The 19,189-nt window shown below is 46.1% G+C and overlaps 2 pseudogenes; both read left to right on the top strand.

Moving 5' to 3' along the window:
* The first annotated feature begins 801 nt into the window (after positions 1-801).
* Positions 802-976, top strand: LOC121558714 (annotated as a pseudogene).
* Positions 977-9,420: 8,444 nt separating this feature from the next.
* On the top strand, positions 9,421-9,597 carry LOC123489678 (annotated as a pseudogene).
* Positions 9,598-19,189: the final 9,592 nt, after the last annotated feature.

The raw sequence follows: 19,189 nt of genomic DNA on the forward strand, positions 1-19,189 counted from the left end.
ACCAGGCTGCGGCCAAGAAGAGTCGGTGAGGCACTTGCTCTGGGAGTGCAGAGCCGCACGGGACCTGTGGAAGGAAGCAGGCCCCCTGATCTCCCCACGCCTGCCAGCAGGGGAGGACCTAACGCCCCAGCTCGTGCTGTATGGGGTGGGCCGAAGGCCTATTACAACAAAGGCCTTCACACAACTCTGGCCCACCCTCACGTGTCTGAAGGACGCACTGTGGTCCTCCCGCAACCTGCTGGTAGGGAAACAGGTTGAGACCACCCCCCAGGCAGTGGCTTTGGTAGCCACGGAAGCCCTGGGGTGGTACGAACGACAGGGGGGCCTCGACCCCAGGCGAAGGGTCCCCACAACACCCAAGGTCCCGGCGGCCACGGCCTGACAGCGCTGCGGCGCCTAGGGCGATGCGCCTAGGGGAGGAGTCTCCTCTGGGCCCCGACGGACGGGTACGGAGTCGTTTCAGGAAGAGCAGGAGGAGGCTTTTTTGATAAGGACTCACCCCGTTTCTGTACAAAGGACCGAAGACAGCTTTTTTAACAAAGTGACTTTTTGACAGGCTTTTTATGTCTTAAAATTGTTTTTACTTTGTTAAAACATTTATGCACATTTTAAATGGCTTTTAGTAATTGGCTTTTACAAGAATAGGTACTTTTATATAGGATTGTTTTATTGTTTTAAATAAACAACATGTACCTTTTTAAATTTAATTGTAATGTAATGCTGGTTTTAATGCACTTGATGCCGTTTTTATGTGTGTAAATGAATTTCAAATGTGAGCTGTTTTAAAGGAATTGACAAATAAAAACTTTTCCAAAAGAAAAAATCTGTTCTTATCAGTTTAATATCTGATACGTCCCCTATCTGGGGACCATATATTAAATAGATTTTTGGAACAGGGAGATGGAATAGGGGCTTGCTCCGTCCACTCCACGCATCGACTTGGTATTGCAGTACCTCCAGGAACGGTGCACCCCCTGTCATTGTAAAGATAAATCAGGCAAAGACAACAGAATTGCTTTGTTATATTCAATTAGGATCACGATGTATTTTATATTTTCACGTTTGACAATCTTCATCTCAATGTCAATGATGGCTAGAAAGTGATGGTGAAGTCAGTCACTGTTATATTGACTATGATAGCTGATGTGAATGGTGCGTTAATCATCTAATCAAATCAATGTTTATTCGTCACATGCACAGGATACAGGGTGTAAATGGTACAGTGATAATGCTTTAAAGATAATGCTTTAAAAAAATCTTGCCATAGATTGGGAGTTGATCAACGTTGGGAATAACCACTTTTGACTGTTACAAAGTAACAAATTGGTAGGTTCGTAAGTCACGTGGTCATCTGCCCTCCAATCGGAAATGACAGAAAGCGTTTATAAATTAAATCCAGATTAACAGCTAAATCGGAATAATAATATATGAAATACGGGTGGGGGAATCAATTTAGAGATAATAATATTGACATAACATTTGATTTTATATCACATATCTCTGGTAGCGTTGATGCCACAAGGGAACTGAAGCAATTGTCCACTTGGTGGCGCAAGTGTTCCACCGACCGTCACGTTTTCCAAGCAGTCCTGTGTGGTCCATCCAACTACATTTGAATGTTGAACCACTTGACTTCAATACATCATCAACGCAAATAATATGTAAAAATAGCCTGTCTTTATTTTATATGTCTGTAGAGCCTTGTACGATAAGACCACGGTGAAGAGGCCTTCATAAAGTTGCCGTCCTAAATTACTAGAGGCCAAACTTCAAAGATGTCCATGGCGCTGGACTGCAGTAAGAGCTAGGCCTACAATGCGTCCTACGGAGCGGTCCTGGCGTATGGTCCTGACTGCCTAAATGTTTCCTCCACATAATAAACTGTACAAACATGGCACTTTAGAGGGTTACTTTTACAATTAGCCTTACTGAGCCACTACAACAAACTTCCTATCATGGACATGAAATGCCATTAGGCCTAATGAAGATACCGTATATGTAAGATACTTAGTTGGTGTCTTGTGAATCAACTGGTATGCGCATCAGGGTTTAATATTTCCCCGGTGTTTTACAAATGTTCCATCCCGAGAATAAATCACTCTTCTCCCAGGTAACCCGGTATTTTCCGCCAAAACCGGAAGTGTCATTCAAAAGCATTATAACGCTTATAAATGTCTGGATTTGATTAGAGCTTTGATCAGCATGAAAATACAAACCTGATGCTACCTGAGCCTGATCAGACATATATTAAATACATTTTATAATACATTTTACAAATCCAAATCCCAGATGAAGAATAAGACACTATTTCAAAGCATAGTACATGTAATGTTAGCCAAGTACAATGTAATTACTAGTTGTTACACAGGATTTAGCTATTTAAAATGAAGTGTATCTTTGGGAGTACTTGTAATTAATGTGTACAGTACATTACCCATCCTGACAACCTGGTCCTCAATTTAAAGCTTGTAGAAGTGACATCCAAGTGGGAGAATAAATACACTAGTACACCACAGAGTATCTGTATAAGAAAATCATTCAGAGCACACTGTGCTGCCAATCACAGTGTAAGGTGCAACATTTACGGGTGTGGAGAGCTCGTTAGAGGATGCTTGCATTGAAGAGCTGGGCATCGTGTTATGACATGCATTATCTGAATTAGGCCCACATAATTATACCTACAGAGGAGCGGCTTCTATGGAGGAACTTTGAATGTCTTTGAACTTCAGAGTTGATTTAACGTTGGAACAGAGCAGATGTTCGCTAGCTAGCTAACAACCTTGTTAGTGCAGTGCAGTCCAGCACTAGAATTAAAAACAGGTCTTACCTTTTTGTTGTTAATAAATCCAATGTGAAACGTGGTGACTATAGTATCCTTAACTAGCATTGAAAAAGTTAATCCATTCTTCTCAAATTAAATATATCTCCCTAATTTCTGAATCATGCTTGTAATGTTGTCAGTAGGATACAGTAACCTATGCTTCAGAGGGGAGGAGCAGGTAGTTTCCACACGCACACCCACTGGCAAAGGTTTCCATTCCAGCTGGCAGGCAGAAACTGGAATACGTTTCTAGAGTGAGCTTTCCCAGCTAACAAAATTACGTTCCAGGATGTCATCAAAGTTATTTTAGTCCCTACATAAATCATGATAACGTTATCGTTTCTGTTTGTGTTTAGTGTTTGCTTGCTTGGTTGGCTTGCTGGCTGGCCGGCCTGTTTAGCTTTTAGCTGGGCTGGCCTGCTAGCCTCCTCGCCCCTTAGGCTTGGCAGGCATTGTTTGTTCCCTTCTGTTCGTATTAAACCCCCCCCCCCTCTGTAACCCATCCATACCCCTGAAACTGTATTTCCATCCCCTGAACTTTCCCTTGTCTTGGTTTTTTGTTTTTTGACTTTTGTGTTCACTTGGGGGGCCATTTTGTTGGCTGGCCGGCCTGCTAACTGGTTAGCTCAGTCTGGCCTGCTGGTGAGGCCTGCTAGCCTTCCTCGCCCCTCAATTTGGCTTGTTTTGTGAGTATTTGTTGGTTTTTTCTGTGTCCTGTCACCCCATCCATATTATTTCCCTCGTTTTATACCCATTTTTCCCTCTTGTTTGTTTTGTCATCTGGGAGGTTTGGCATCCGGCCTGCTAGCTTGTAAGCTTAGTCTGACTTGCCAGCACGGCCTGCTAGCCTCCTAGCCCTTGTACATTGTTTGTTTGGTGTGTTTTTTGTATTATATTTCCCATCCTTCCCTCGTGTCCCTCTTGTTTGCTTGTTTGTTTGTTTTTTGTCAACTGGGAGGTTTTAGCACCCGGCCTGCTAGCTTGTCAGTTTAGTCTGACTTGCTAGTGCGGCCTGCTAGCCTCCTAGCCCCTGTAAATTTGTTTGTTTGGTGTGTTTTTTATTATTTTTCCCATCCTCCCTTCGTGTCTTTTCGTGTTTAGTTTAAACCCCTTCCCCCCACAGTCTTTCCCTATTGTTGATAAGTTTAGTTGGGTGCTGTGCTAGTTAGTTTGTTTTGTGTCCCGAGTTTTGGTAGGCCCTGCTAGCCTAGCATAGCTGGGCCTGCCAGCTTCCCCCACTATTATTATTATATTGTGTTTATTTTCTCACTGGTGTTGGGTTAAAGGGAGTGGGCCTCCATCATGTCAGCAGCACAGGCTGGCATGCGGAGGCACCACGCCGTGCGCCTCCTTTTAAAGGAGAAGGGAGGGAAATTAATGGAGTTATCCCGGTTGGATTTCTCCAGAAAATTCCTCCAAAAGGAACTCCGTTTCATTCCTGCGCAGGTGAACTGCATTTTAACCCTCCCGTATGGGAAGGGCTTTGATGTCAGTTTCGCCGGCGCCAGCTTCTTGAGGGAGTTCTGGGGGAAACTCCAGAACGCCCAGAACAAGCAGGGATCCCTGGCAGAAATGTTCGAGGTGATCAAGCTGACGGACAATAGCATCAAAACTGTTATTGTCCGTATGTACAATGAGATGGTACAACCGGAGGACATTGCAGTATGGCTGGGCAGGTACTGCAACGTGAAGGGGCCCCTGACCCAGGTGAAGGATCCCGATGGGATATGGACAGGGGCCTGGAGGGTCACTGTCCAGCAGAGGGAGGATCCCGGGGGCTATGGTGGGTTGAAAGCCATCCCATCCACCATAGTCCTCGGAGAGAACAGGGGCCATGTTCACTACCAGGACCAGCCCAAGCTGTGCCGTAAGTGTGGTGAACATGGCCACCTAGCAGACGCCTGTGACAAGGTGGTCTGCATGAAGTGCCGGGAGGTGGGCCACCGCTACGAGGATTGCACGAATGGAAGGTCGTGCAACCTCTGTGGCGAGCGGTCCCACCTCATCCGCAGCTGCCCCTCCTCCTGGGCCAATAAGGTCAGGGCTGGCAGGATGGAGGCGGCGGCTGCGGACCGGGCTTCCGAGCGCCAGAAGAAGGAAGCGGCAGTTGCCAAGGTAGCGGTAGTGGAGGAGGTGGTGGAGGAGGTGGTGGTGGCGGTAGCGGAGGAGGTGGTGGTGGCGGTAGTGGAGGAGGTGGTGGCGGTTGTCGAGGAAGTGGTGGCAGTAGTGGAGGAAGTGGTAGATAAGGTGGAGTGCGCGGAAGGTGCGGTGGTGGGAGAAGTGGGAGTGGAGGCAAAAACCCTCCCCACCCCAACCCCCCCCGCCCCAGACTGAAGCGACCTCTGAAGGAGAAAGGGCCGAGAAAGACGGCTCTGGAGAAATGTTGAGTGAGAGCTCCCCAAGTGGGTCGGACAGCATGATGACAGTGTCGGAAACGACACTGTCAAGCGAGGAGAGTGTGGGAGAGGTGGGAGAGACCCTGGGCGAACACCTTCCCCTAAGGAAGAGAAACGCTGAGGAGCTCTCCGACCCCGAACAGGGCGAGGAAAAAAAGGGGAAGTTGGAGTGGGAGAGCTCCCAGGGGGAGGATGAGTCCAGGGTCTTCCCATCAAACTCCCCCAACCAAGAATCATTTTTAAACCCTGTTTTTACCTCCTCTCCCTGCCACCCCCCCTTACCCCGCAGGGAGAGAGAGAAAGTTTCTAAATAACCCCTTTTAAACTGTTTTAATGCCTTCTTTCTTCTTTAGCACTGTTTTTACTAACCTCTTTTATGGCTTTTAACATCACCACCATAAATGTTAGGAGTATTAAGACTGAACTAAGAGCACAATCTGTTTTATCCTTTTTAGAAAGTTTTAATTCAGATGTGTTTTTATTACAGGAGTGTGGTCTACCCTTTTTAACCTCTTACAGGAAATGGGAGGAGAAGTGGCAGCATGGGCCCTCCATTTGGAGTGGTTCCAATTTTAATAAAAATGATGGTGTTGCCATTTTAATCAAGACCCCACAGGTGGTGGTGAAGGGGAGCACAGTGGTGGTTGGGGGACGTGCTCTTTTAGCCAACTGTACTTTTATGGGGAGGGATTTTAACGTGCTAAATGTGTATGGTTTTAATAACAAACATGACCGGTGCGCACTTTTAGAAGACCTGCAGTCCCACATGCTGGGGAGGGATCCTCTAGTGGTGGGTGGGGATTTTAACTGTGTTTTAAGTAGAGCAGACAGGAGAGGGGCGGGAGAAGATTTTAAGGTAGATAGGTCTAGCGTTTTATTGCAAGGGTTGTGCAGGGATTTTAAACTAACGGACTGTTTTAAAACCCTGCATCCAAGAGAGGAGGGCTTCACCTGGACCAGTGGTGACGGCACCAGAGCCTCTCGCATTGACTATCTGTTTACCCGCGACTGCCCGCCAACTGATGCTAGAATAACCCCTGCTTTCTTCTCAGATCACGTGATGCTGACGTGCACCCTTTCACTAACTTCGGGTGTGACTGTAGGAAGAGGGCCCTGGAAACTGAACTGCTCCCTTTTAGAAGATGATAGAGTAGTTAGCCAGTACAGGGAGCAGTTCAGCCAGTGGCAGACGCTACAGGACTTCTTTGACACACGAGCACAGTGGTGGGAAATGGTGAAGGGTAAGACGAGGACCTTCTTTAGAGAGATAGGAAAGAAAAAAAGCAAAGAAAAAGATAGACGCATGTTGGGACTGCAGAAGCGACTGGAGCGTTATTTTAACCTAAATCAACAGGGCTTTGATTTTAACCAAGACATTAAAGAAGTTAAGAAAGAGATGGCATTTTTAGCAGAACAGAAGAGCAAGGGGGTTATTTTAAGAAGCAAAGAAAGGGAATTAGAAGAGGGGGAAAAATGTACTAGGTACTTTTTTAAAAAGATAGTTAGCAAGGGTAGGGTTATGGTAGGGTTAAAAGATAAAGATGGGGTTTTAAAAACAGACACAGAGGGAATTAAAAAAGTAGTCGAGGGTTTTTATGGGGAATTGTTTGGTTTTAAAGATGTGTGTGAGGAAACAATGGAGGAGGTTTTAACATACATCGACAGGACCATACCAAACACAGACGACGTAATAAAAGACCTGACAATGACCGAACTCGACGAAGGACTGAGACATTTTAAGAGGGGTAAATCACCGGGGGAGGACGGCCTCCCTTTGGAGTTTTATCTGACCTTTTGGGATGTTTTAGCCGAAGGAACTTCTAACTGTTTTTACTGACTTTGAACACCTTGACAGACTACCTGACAGTTTTAGAACAGGGATAGTGACTCTTTTACATAAGAAAAACGACAGGACTGACCTTAAAAACTGGAGACCGATCACCCTTTTAAACTTTGACTATAAACTTTTTACCAAGGTTTTAACACTCAGAATGTCTTCTGTTTTAGGGGAGGTGATCCACCCGGATCAAGCCTGTGCCATTCCGGGAAGGAAGATCACGGACAGCCTAGTACTGATCAGAGATGCCATCTGTTATGCGAGAGACAGAAACATGCGGCTTATAGTCCTAAATTTAGACTTTGAGAAAGCTTTTGATCGGGTCTCGCACCAGTACCTCTTCAAGGTACTGCAAAAAATGGGGTTCCCTGAAAGGTTTTTAGCTTGGGTGGGATTGCTGTATGGGGACATTACCAGCAGAATCCTTGTAAACGGGCATTTGTCAAGAGCAGTGGGAGTACACTGCGGCGTCCGTCAGGGATGTCCATTATCTCCCCTCCTGTTTGTGGCCTGCATAGAACCACTGGCACAGGTCTTGAGAAGGGACCAACGGATCAGTGGGGTGGGTATCCCGGGGAGTGGGGGGATGACCGCCAAGTGCGTTTTTTACATGGACGACGTCAACATTTTATGCACTGACCTTTTATCTGTCGACAGGACTCTGGACAGGACTGACTGGTACGGACGAGCCTCTGGGGCGAGACTGAACAGAGACAAGACAGAGGCCCAATTTTTCGGACCGTGGGCAGACTCAGACTTGACAGGACTACCACTGACTGTTAGGATGACGGACATTAGGGTTCTAGGGGTTAAATTTGACAGGGAGGGAGGTGGTAGTGGGAATTGGACCGGGACGTTAGGGACAGTTAGACAGAGACTAGGGTTTTGGGGACTGAGACAGCTGACTTTTGAGGGCAAGGTTTTAATCATCAAGGCTGTGATTTTACCTGTCCTTTTATTGATCAGTTCTGTTTTTATCCCCCCACGAACAACTCTTTTAGCTCTGGACCGGATGCTCTTTTATTTCCTGTGGGGAAGCAAGTGGGAGAGGCTGAGGAGGGAGGTGGTAAAGAGGCCCAGGATCAAGGGGGGGAAAGGCTTGCCTGACCTCTACTTGTTCCTGGGCAGCCGCTACACAGCGTTACACCTTACTCTTGCCACCTCCCCGGTCAACAACAAGACCCAGGCCCTCGCACGGTTCTGGCTGGGGTCTTACCTCAGGTCTCTGAGGTTGATCCCAGTCGACCTGCGAGCCCCAGTCTCTTTCCTGCTCCCCACACACTACGTCCAGCTCAAAACGTTTTTAAGACATTTTAAACTGGAAAAGGAGCCTGTCACTGTTTTAACTAAACACCGCTCTCTTCTCTCTCTTGTGCAGGAACGGGAACCGGTGTGTCCAGTGCGCAGGCTTGCTATAGGCGAGCCCTCAACGGTTTGGCGCAACGTGTCCCACCCTGCTCTGCTGAATCGGCACCGTGACCTGTCCTGGATGGTCGCCCACGAGATCCTCCCGGTCAGGGCCGTTATGCACTCCCGGGGCATGGCGAGGACATCCGCGTGCCCCCGACCAGGCTGCGGCCAGGAGGAGTCGGTGAGGCACTTGCTTTGGGAGTGCAGAGCCGCACGGGACCTGTGGAAGGAAGCAGGCCCCCTGATCTCCCCACGCCTGCCAGCAGGGGAGGACCTAACGCCCCAGCTCGTGCTGTATGGGGTGGGCCGAAGGCCTATTACAACAAAGGCCTTCACACAACTCTGGCCCACCCTCACGTGTCTGAAGGATGCACTGTGGTCCTCCCGCAACCTGCTGGTAGGGAAACAGGTTGAGACCACCCCCCAGGCAGTGGCTTTGGTAGCCACGGAAGCCCTGGGGTGGTACGAACGACAGGGGGCCTCGACCCCAAGCGAAGGGTCCCCCACAACACCCAAGGTCCCGGCGGCCACGGCCTGACAGCGCTGCGGCGCCTAGGGCGATGCGCCTAGGGGAGGAGTCTCCTCTGGGCCCCGACGGACGGGTACGGAGTTGATTCAGGAAGAGCAGGAGGAGGCTTTTTTGATAAGGACTCACCCCGTTTTTGTACAAAGGACCGAAGACAGCTTTTTAACAAAGTGACTTTTTGACAGGCTTTTTATGTCTTAAAAATGTTTTACTTTGTTAAATCATCTATACACATTTTAAATGGCTTTTACTAATTGGTTTTTACAGGAAAGGGTACTTTTATGCATGATTGTTTTATTGTTTTAAATAAACAATTCGTACCTTTTAAATGTAAATGTAATGTAATGCTGATTTTTATGCACTTTTATGCCGTTTTTATGTGTAGAAATGAATTCAAAATGTGAGCTGTTTTAAAGGAATTGTATCAATAAAAACTTTTCCAAAAGAAAAAAAATCTGTTCTTATCAGTTTAATATCTGATACGTCCCCTATCTGGGGACCATATATTAAATAGATTTTTGGAACAGGGAGATGGAATAGGGGCTTGCTCCGTCCACTCCACGCATCGACTTGGTATTGCAGTACCTCCAGGAACGGTGCACCCCCTGTCATTGTAAAGATAAATCAGGCAAAGACAACAGAATTGCTTTGTTATATTCAATTAGGATCACGATGTATTTTATATTTTCACGTTTGACAATCTTCATCTCAATGTCAATGATGGCTAGAAAGTGATGGTGAAGTCAGTCACTGTTATATTGACTATGATAGCTGATGTGAATGGTGCGTTAATCATCTAATCAAATCAATGTTTATTCGTCACATGCACAGGATACAGGGTGTAAATGGTACAGTGATAATGCTTTAAAGATAATGCTTTTAAAAAATCTTGGCATAGATTGGGAGTTGATCAACGTTGGGAATAACCACTTTTGACTGTTACAAAGTCACGTGGTCATCTGCCCTCCAATCGGAAATGACAGAAAGCGTTTATAAATTAAATCCAGATTAACAGCTAAATCGGAATAATAATATATGAAATACGGGTGGGGGAATCAATTTAGAGATAATAATATTGACATAACATTTGATTTTATATCACATATCTCTGGTAGCGTTGATGCCACAAGGGAACTGAAGCAATTGTCCACTTGGTGGCGCAAGTGTTCCACCGACCGTCGCGTTTTCCAAGCAGTCCTGTGTGGTCCATCCAACTACATTTGAATGTTGAACCACTTGACTTCAATACATCATCAACGCAAATAATATGTAAAAATAGCCTGTCTTTATTTTATATGTCTGTAGAGCCTTGTACGATAAGACCACGGTGAAGAGGCCTTCATAAAGTTGCCGTCCTAAATTACTAGAGGCCAAACTTCAAAGATGTCCATGGCACTGGACTGCAGTAAGAGCTAGGCCTACAATGCGTCCTACGGAGCGGTCCTGGCGTATGGTCCTGGCTGCCTAAATGTTTCCTCCACATAATAAACTGTACAAACATGGCACTTTAGAGGGTTGCTTTTACAATTAGCCTTACTGAGCCACTACAACAAACTTCCTATCATGGACATGAAATGCCATTAGGCCTAATGAAGATACCGTATATGTAAGATACTTAGTTGGTGTCTTGTGAATCAACTGGTATGCGCATCAGGGTTTAATATTTCCCCGGTGTTTTACAAATGTTCCATCCCGAGAATAAATCACTCTTCTCCCAGGTAACCCGGTATTTTCCGCCAAAACCGGAAGTGTCATTCAAAAGCATTATAACGCTTATAAATGTCTGGATTTGATTAGAGCTTTGATCAGCATGAAAATACAAACCTGATGCTACCTGAGCCTGATCAGACATATATTAAATACATTTTATAATACATTTTACAAATCCAAATCCCAGATGAAGAATAAGACACTATTTCAAAGCATAGTACATGTAATGTTAGCCAAGTACAATGTAATTACTAGTTGTTACACAGGATTTAGCTATTTAAAATGAAGTGTATCTTTGGGAGTACTTGTAATTAATGTGTACAGTACATTACCCATCCTGACAACCTGGTCCTCAATTTAAAGCTTGTAGAAGTGACATCCAAGTGGGAGAATAAATACACTAGTACACCACAGAGTATCTGTATAAGAAAATCATTCAGAGCACACTGTGCTGCCAATCACAGTGTAAGGTGCAACATTTACGGGTGTGGAGAGCTCGTTAGAGGATGCTTGCATTGAAGAGCTGGGCATCGTGTTATGACATGCATTATCTGAATTAGGCCCACATAATTATACCTACAGAGGAGCGGCTTCTATGGAGGAACTTTGAATGTCTTTGAACTTCAGAGTTGATTTAACGTTGGAACAGAGCAGATGTTCGCTAGCTAGCTAACAACCTTGTTAGTGCAGTGCAGTCCAGCACTAGAATTAAAAACAGGTCTTACCTTTTTGTTGTTAATAAATCCAATGTGAAACGTGGTGACTATAGTATCCTTAACTAGCATTGAAAAAGTTCATCCATTCTTCTCAAATTAAATATATCTCCCTAATTTCTGAATCATGCTTGTAATGTTGTCAGTAGGATACAGTAACCTATGCTTCAGAGGGGAGGAGCAGGTAGTTTCCACACGCACACCCACTGGCAAAGGTTTCCATTCCAGCTGGCAGGCAGAAACTGGAATACGTTTCTAGAGTGAGCTTTCCCAGCTAACAAAATTACGTTCCAGGATGTCATCAAAGTTATTTTAGTCCCTACATAAATCATGATAACGTTATTGTGAAACGTTCCTTCTACGTAGCTGTGGTGTCCGCTGACAAAACTTATGTCCCAAGTCTTTTCAGGACGTAGAAATGTGGGGGATTTTAAAGCGTTAAATATTAGTATTTTTAAGTCAACCTCTTAACGTTGCTAAACGTCAGAAAGTACGTTGAGAGCCCCATAAAATGCAGTTTCTGGTAACCACTGGGAACGTAACTTTCGTCAGTGGGTACCTATAGTACCAATAAGGCACGTAACAGTGTGATGGGGACAAGGACATTCCAGCTGGCCAAACCCTCCCCTAACCTGGACGACACTGGGACAATTGTGCATCACCTCATGGGTCTCCCGGTCGTGGCTGGCTGCGACACAGACAGGTATCGAACCAGCATCTGTAGCAATGCAGCTGCGATGCAGTGTCTTAGACCACTGCACCACTCGGGAGGACCCTTAAGACACGTCATTTAATCTACCCTGAACATATACACAGTATCCTGTCGGTAGGTGTCCACTGACGAAATATGCAAAATGCCAGAAAATAAGTTATTTTTTTACATAGACTGTATCACAATAGATTCGTAAACAAAATCACAGCAATAAGCTCACAAAATAACAAGTCAGTAAAAACATGAACACTGCACTCCAATCAAGAACTGTAAAACTGCTTAAAGCTAAAAGTGAATAACTATGTTAGGTTTATTCAGGTGCTGCTGCTCCATCCTCATCCACAGTCTCTTCCTCGACCCGCTCCTGGAAGTCAAAATAACACAAACTGGTCATTATTTTCCTTAAACAAATGATCAAAATGCCGGTTTAACGTCGACTCCCTACTACATTCCTTTTTTACTAGCACAATCATTTAGCTATATTGACCGACTGGATTAAAGTGAAGTAAAAAGGCCATTATCCTCTATGGCCTCCATAACTTGGTTCAGAGCAGTCCTGAACTCTGTACGGATCATCTCCAGTTTCACCATTATCCTCTATGCCCTCCATAACTTGGTTCAGAGCAGTCCTGAACTCTGTACGGATCATCTCCAGTTCCACCATTATCCTCTATGGCCTCCATAACTTGGTTCAGAGCAGTCATGAACTCTGTACGGTGTTAGAAATTGCGTAATTCAAATCTGGTATTGGAATAAGAATCAAACATAATCAAGAGATATTCAATCCAAGCTAAATGTATTATATGCAAAATGTATGTATGATAAGTATGAAGGTTCGTATATACGGGTCCACTGAAATACCACGCAGGACACTCAGAGAACTAATCCATTGTTACAGGTTCTTCTTCAAATACTCTGACAGAGATATTTCCCACTCCCTGCTGGCCAATCAGAGTAGAGACTGAGCGTGGTTTAGACTTAATCAGCCAATCCGTTGGCGCACCGGCTGGTCCCAGACCCTTGGCGCTCCACTTGTTGCACACTGTTGCCAGGCATAAGTTTTTATCATAACAACCTGTAGTCAGCACCCAAAAGACACCATTCCACTGTACCTACGTTCAAGGACGGTTCACAGACAACAAAGAGGCAGTGTTCGTATCTGTAAGAAATACAAGTCTTATCTGTCCTACCCCCTAACGTTCCTCACATGAATCACAGCTGGTTATGTGAAACAATTTATATCAGTATAGTACAAACCTTCTATGCTTATCATTAATGCATTCCTTCTAAGCTATTCATCACATACAGATCCAATTATGAGAAAATAGATCCCCACAACGGATCATCTCCAATTTCACCATTATCCTCTATGGCCTCCATAACTTGGTTCAGAGCAGTCCTGAACTCTGTACGGATCATCTCCAGTTCCACCATTATCCTCTATGGCCTACATAACTTGGTTAATTAATTAATTAAATATATGCCATTTAGCAGACGCTTTTACCCAAAGCGACTTACAGTCATGTGCGCATACATTTTTACGTATGGGTGGTCCCAGGGATCGAACCCACTACCCTGGCATTACAAGCGCCATGCTCTACCAATTGAGCTACAGAGGACCAGTCCTGAAGCAGTCCTGGTTCAGAGCAGTCCTGAACTCTGTACGGATCATCTCCAGTTTCACCATTATCCTCTATGGCCTCCATAACTTGGTTCAGAGCAGTCCTGAACTCTGTACGGATCATCTCCAGTTTCACCATTATAATAATATAATATGCCATTTAGCAGACGCTTTTATCCAAAGCGACTTACAGTCATGTGCGCATACATGTTTACGTATGGGTGGTCCCAGGGATGGAACCCACTACCCTGGCGTTACAAGCGCCATGCTCTACCAATTGAGCTACAGAGGACCACATTATCCTCTATGGCCTCCATAACTTGGTTCAGAGCAGTCCTGAACTCTGTACGGATCATCTCCAGTTCCACCATTATCCTCTATGGCCTCCATAACTTGGTTCAGAGCAGTCCTGAACTCTGTACGGATCATCTCTGTCACACCCTGACTCTGGGACTCTATATGTTGAGCCAGGGTGTGTGCATTCTATGTGTTCGTTTTCTATGTTGGGTATTCTAGGTTGTTCTATGTCTATGTTTGCCTGTGTGACTCCCAATCAGAGGCAACGAGTGTCAGCTGTCGGCTGGTTGTCTCTGATTGGGAGCCATATTTAAACTGTATGTTTTCCCTTGGGTGTTGTGGGTTTTTGTTCCGTGTCGGTATGTTTAACTGTGGACTTCACGAATCGTGTTTTGTTTGTATTTAGAAACTTTAATTAAATAAAGTCATGTTTGTTTCACACGCTGCGCCTTGGTCTACTTCGCTACAAGACGATCGTGACAGAAAAACCCACCTTAAAAGGACCAAGCAGCGTGTCCAGGAATCGGCAGCCTGGACGTGGGAACAGATTTTGGACGGGCAGGGGTTCTGGACCTGGGAGGAGATTCTGGCCGGGATGGATCGCCGGCCATGGAGTGAGACAATTGAGAGGCGACGGAGAGAGGAGCAACGGCGTAAGCAGTGTCAGCGTTGGACAGTCGAGAGGCAACCCCAAAACATTTTTAGGGGGGGCACACGGCATGGGCGGCTGGGCAGCAGGAGGCTGCCACAGGGCGATTTGGAGAGGAGGCCACCGGGTTTGGGGGGCCAGAAGGCAGGTTCGCGGAGCCTGGATGGAGAGCGGAACCAACTTCCCGTGCTCAGGCATGGCAGCATGGGACGGGGCAGGTTCCGCGGTATGCGGAGCGGCGTACTGTGCCACGAGTAGTCCGGCATAGTCCTGTACGTTCTGTGCGAGCACCCCGCACGTGTCGTGCGAAGGTGGGTATGCAGCCAGGACGGAGTGTGCCGGCTCAACGCTCGTGGTCTCCAATGCCTCTCCGCGGTCCCGGATTTCCTGCTCCAGTGTCACGTGCTGTTATGCCAGTACGGGTACACAGCCCTGTACGTCCTGTGCGGATGCCACACACAGAGCGTGTGAGGGTAGGCATTCAGCCAGGACGGGTGGTGGCCGCTCTTCAATCCAGGTCTCCTATCCGTCTCCACAGCCCAGTTCGGCCTGTTCCTGCTCCACGCACCAAGCCTACGGGGTGCGTCGTCAGCCCAGCCCGGCCTGTTCCTGCTCCACGCACCAAACCTACGGTGTGCGTCGCCAGCCCAGCCCGGCCTGTTCCTGCTCCACGCACCAAACCTACGGTGTGCGTCGCCAGCCCAGCCCGGCCTGTCCCTGCTCCACGCACTAAGCCTACGGGGTGCGTCGCCAGCCCAGCCCGGCCTGTCCCTGCTCCACGCACCAAACCTACGGTGTGCGTCGCCAGCCCGGCCCGGCCTGTTCCTGCCACTCGCACCAAACCTACGGTGCGCGTCGCCAGCCCGGCCCGGCCTGTTCCTGCCACTCGCACCAAGCCAGGGGTGCGAGTCGCCAGCCCGGCCCGGTCTGTTCCTGCCACTCGCACCAAGCCAGGGGTGCGAGTCGCCAGCCTGGTCCAGCCTGTTCCTGCCACTCGCACCAAGCCAGGGTTGCGAGTCGTCAGCCTGGTTCAGCCCGTTCCTGCTACTCGCACCAAGCCCGGGTGCGAGTCGTCAGCCTGGTAAGACCCGGTCAGCTGCTCCACAACGGAGCGTAAGCAATCCGCTCCGTCAATGTCCAGTCCAGATCCAGCCAGCGGGGTCAGACCGGACCAGGGGCGCTACGGGGTATTATGGAGGGGTGGTGGTCAAGGCCGGAGCCGGAGCCGCCTCCGAGGAGGAATGCCCACCCAGCCCTCCCCTGTTTGGGGTTTTGTTTAGACGCGGTCGCAGTCCGCGCCTTTAGGGGGGGGTACTGTCACACCCTGACTCTGGGACTCTATATGTTGAGCCAGGGTGTTTGCATTCTATGTGTTCGTTTTCTATGTTGGGTATTCTAGGTTGTTCTATGTCTATGTTTGCCTGTGTGACTCCCAATCAGAGGCAACGAGTGTCAGCTGTCGGCTGGTTGTCTCTGATTGGGAGCCATATTTAAACTGTATGTTTTCCCTTGGGTGTTGTGGGTTTTTGTTCCGTGTCGGTATGTTTAACCGTGGACTTCACGAATCGTGTTTTGTTTGTATTTAGAAACTTTAATTAAATAAAGTAATGTTTGTTTCACACGCTGCGCCTTGGTCTACTTCGCTACAAGACGATCGTGACAATCTCCAGTTTCACCATTATCCTCTATGGCCTCCATAACTTGGTTCAGAGCAGTCCTGAACTCTGTACGGATCATCTCCAGTTTCACCATTATCCTCATCTCCACTGCTTGAAGATCTGCAAAATAATAAAAGACTCAACAGTTTTGCTGCAAGTAGTTTGACAATACAAGCCATGAGTACCAGGCAGGACATGGATCAAGGCCATGTGAAATACCTCGATCAAAATATCCACCCTTCATATATATTACTAGTATTGATAACCATGTATCTGCTGACAGCCAAACAATTTGGAATTGATGTTGACAATACAAGAGAAGCAACATGTTGTAACATATAGGCACATATAACTTGTGTGTGAAACATTGTATTGTATTCTTATGATTGGTAGGGGGTTATTATGTCTGAGTGAATGGGCTGCTTCTACTTTAACATCATGCTGTGTGACTTGTCTTTCTGTCGCCCTATGCGTTTTACATAAAGTCTCCTACATGGAGTGTCTGCTTCTCTGTCTGCTTCTGTCTGCTTCTCTGTCTGCTTATCTGTCAGGCCTTCTGCTTCTCTGTCGGCTTATCTGTCAGGCCGTCTGCTTCTCTGTCGGCTTATCAGTCAGGCCGTCTGCTTCTCTGTCGTTTACCGGTCAGGCCGTCTGCTTCTCTGTCGGCTTAATGGTCAGGCCGTCTGCTTCTCTGTCAGCTTATCGGAACTTCAGAGTTGGTTTAACGTTGGAACAGAGCTAATGTTAGCTAGCTAGCTAACAACCTTGTTTGTAAAGTGCAGTGCAGCACTATAATTAAAAACAGGTCGTACCTTTTTGTCGTTAATAAATCCAATGTGAAACGTGGTGACTATTGTGGGGATTTATTATTCTCATAAATTGATGGGATGACTAACTTAGAAAGAATGCATTCTGGACTGTGCTGATGTGGGTTGTGTCACCTGGCAAGCTGTGATTGATGTGAAGAGCTGTTTTAGGGGGTAAAATGAGATAAGAATTTGTGTCTCCAAATACTAGACTATACTGGTTCTTTGTGATCTGTGAACCATCCTTGGACGTAGGAATGGTGTCTAGGGGAGCTGGCTCTTCTCACCATGACAGGTTGATATGATAAACTTATGCCTGGCAACCGGGATGCGCTAAGGGGCTGGGACTAGCCCGTGCGTCAACGGATAGGCTGAGTAAGTCTAAACCACGCTCAGTCTCTACTCTGATTGGCCAGCAGAGAGCGGGAACTGAGAACTGTCAAGAGTATTTGAAGAACAATCTGAACCAATGGATTAGTTCTCTGAGTGCCCTGCGAGGTATTTCAAGGAGCCCGTATATACGAACATCATATTTACCATTGAAGGTTTTGCATTAATTAAAATACTAGTATATCTTAGAAGTCGTGTTGACCTCTTTTGTTCTGTCGTATCGGGTGAATGGTGGCCATTCATTGCTGTCAACAAAGAGTCCGTCTATGCTGCATCGTGTTAGAGGCTTTTATTAAAATCACGAGGTTACAGCATAAATGACAGGTGACATGACACCCAGAGAATGACGCCTCAGAATGGCTGCTCGTTCTGACTTCTTCTTCGTTTAACCCCCCTATTTATAAACAATGAAGCTCCCTCTTCTGGCCAATCCCCAGTCTCCCCTGTCTACAAGACACTTCCGGTCTGTTGTATGTGACGTCACACCCAAAACATTCCCTCTTGATACTAACACAAACAACATTCCATTTCTTCATGAAAAACATTTAACAAAGGCATAATCTTCAGATACGATATTCCCCCCTTCGAGACGAACTAAACGTCTCGAAAACAAACAGAATAGGATTATGACTAGTAACAATCTGTCTTATTGAGTATCTTTAACATTAAACCAAAAACATTCTCCTCTAGAGTGTAAATACCTTTCTATGAAATATGAACAACTGTTTATGAAGTGTGAATACCCTACTATGAATTATGAATAAATCTTTATGGAGTGTAAGAGCGAAAAACTGTCCGGCAGCCATCTTTTCAGATATCCATCCATCAATCAAGACAGTAAAATTCTCTCATGGTCCCTCTGCCCCAGGCAACCACCTCGGTACTCCAGATAACCTCATAACCCATGTAAATGCATTTGAAACTATGATGCAATTAAATACACATGTAAGCCCCTGCAAACAAAATCCTATCCAATAACATCCATTGTACGGCTGGTCAACCCATTGGACCGTAAAGTGGAACTCTCCCTGCCTAAATTCCCTGTCCCTAAACATTCACGAAATAAACAAAAACATCTAAGATCCTCACATGTATTCAATAACATCAAACATCATTCTACAAAAATTAATCCCTGAGGCTATTACACAAATTATGTATTACACATGTCTATATTTCCTTGCAGACACTGGAATGTAGTCCACTACACTTCATCTCCCTGTAGTCTCGACTTCCAATGGACTGTTGATGATGGAATCAGCCACACCCTCCTTGTTTCATCTCCTCCAGTCATATTGTCCCTTCCCATGTTCCTGTTTGAGTATTTCAATCTCCATATGTTCCCCCAAATGCTTCTGGAAGAAAAGAAAAGAAACGACCAAACAGTATCCTTTGCAAACCAACATTTTCTAATTAAACCTCAATTTCACCTAAGAATTTAAAAATGATATATAAATGATGCATGAATCACATAAACCTATTCCCCCCTTTGATTCATAAATCATACCAACATCACCCCAATATTGAATTTTTTTTTGAAAAATCATCAAATAATCAAAATGATATTTTTCCATCAGTTCCACTTGTCCAGATCAGGAACAGTCACCACCGGCATCTGAGTGTTGTCTCCAGGCATCACTTTCCAA

This window comes from Coregonus clupeaformis, unplaced genomic scaffold, assembly GCF_020615455.1.
Source record: "Coregonus clupeaformis isolate EN_2021a unplaced genomic scaffold, ASM2061545v1 scaf3168, whole genome shotgun sequence".
Taxonomy (NCBI): domain Eukaryota; kingdom Metazoa; phylum Chordata; class Actinopteri; order Salmoniformes; family Salmonidae; genus Coregonus; species Coregonus clupeaformis.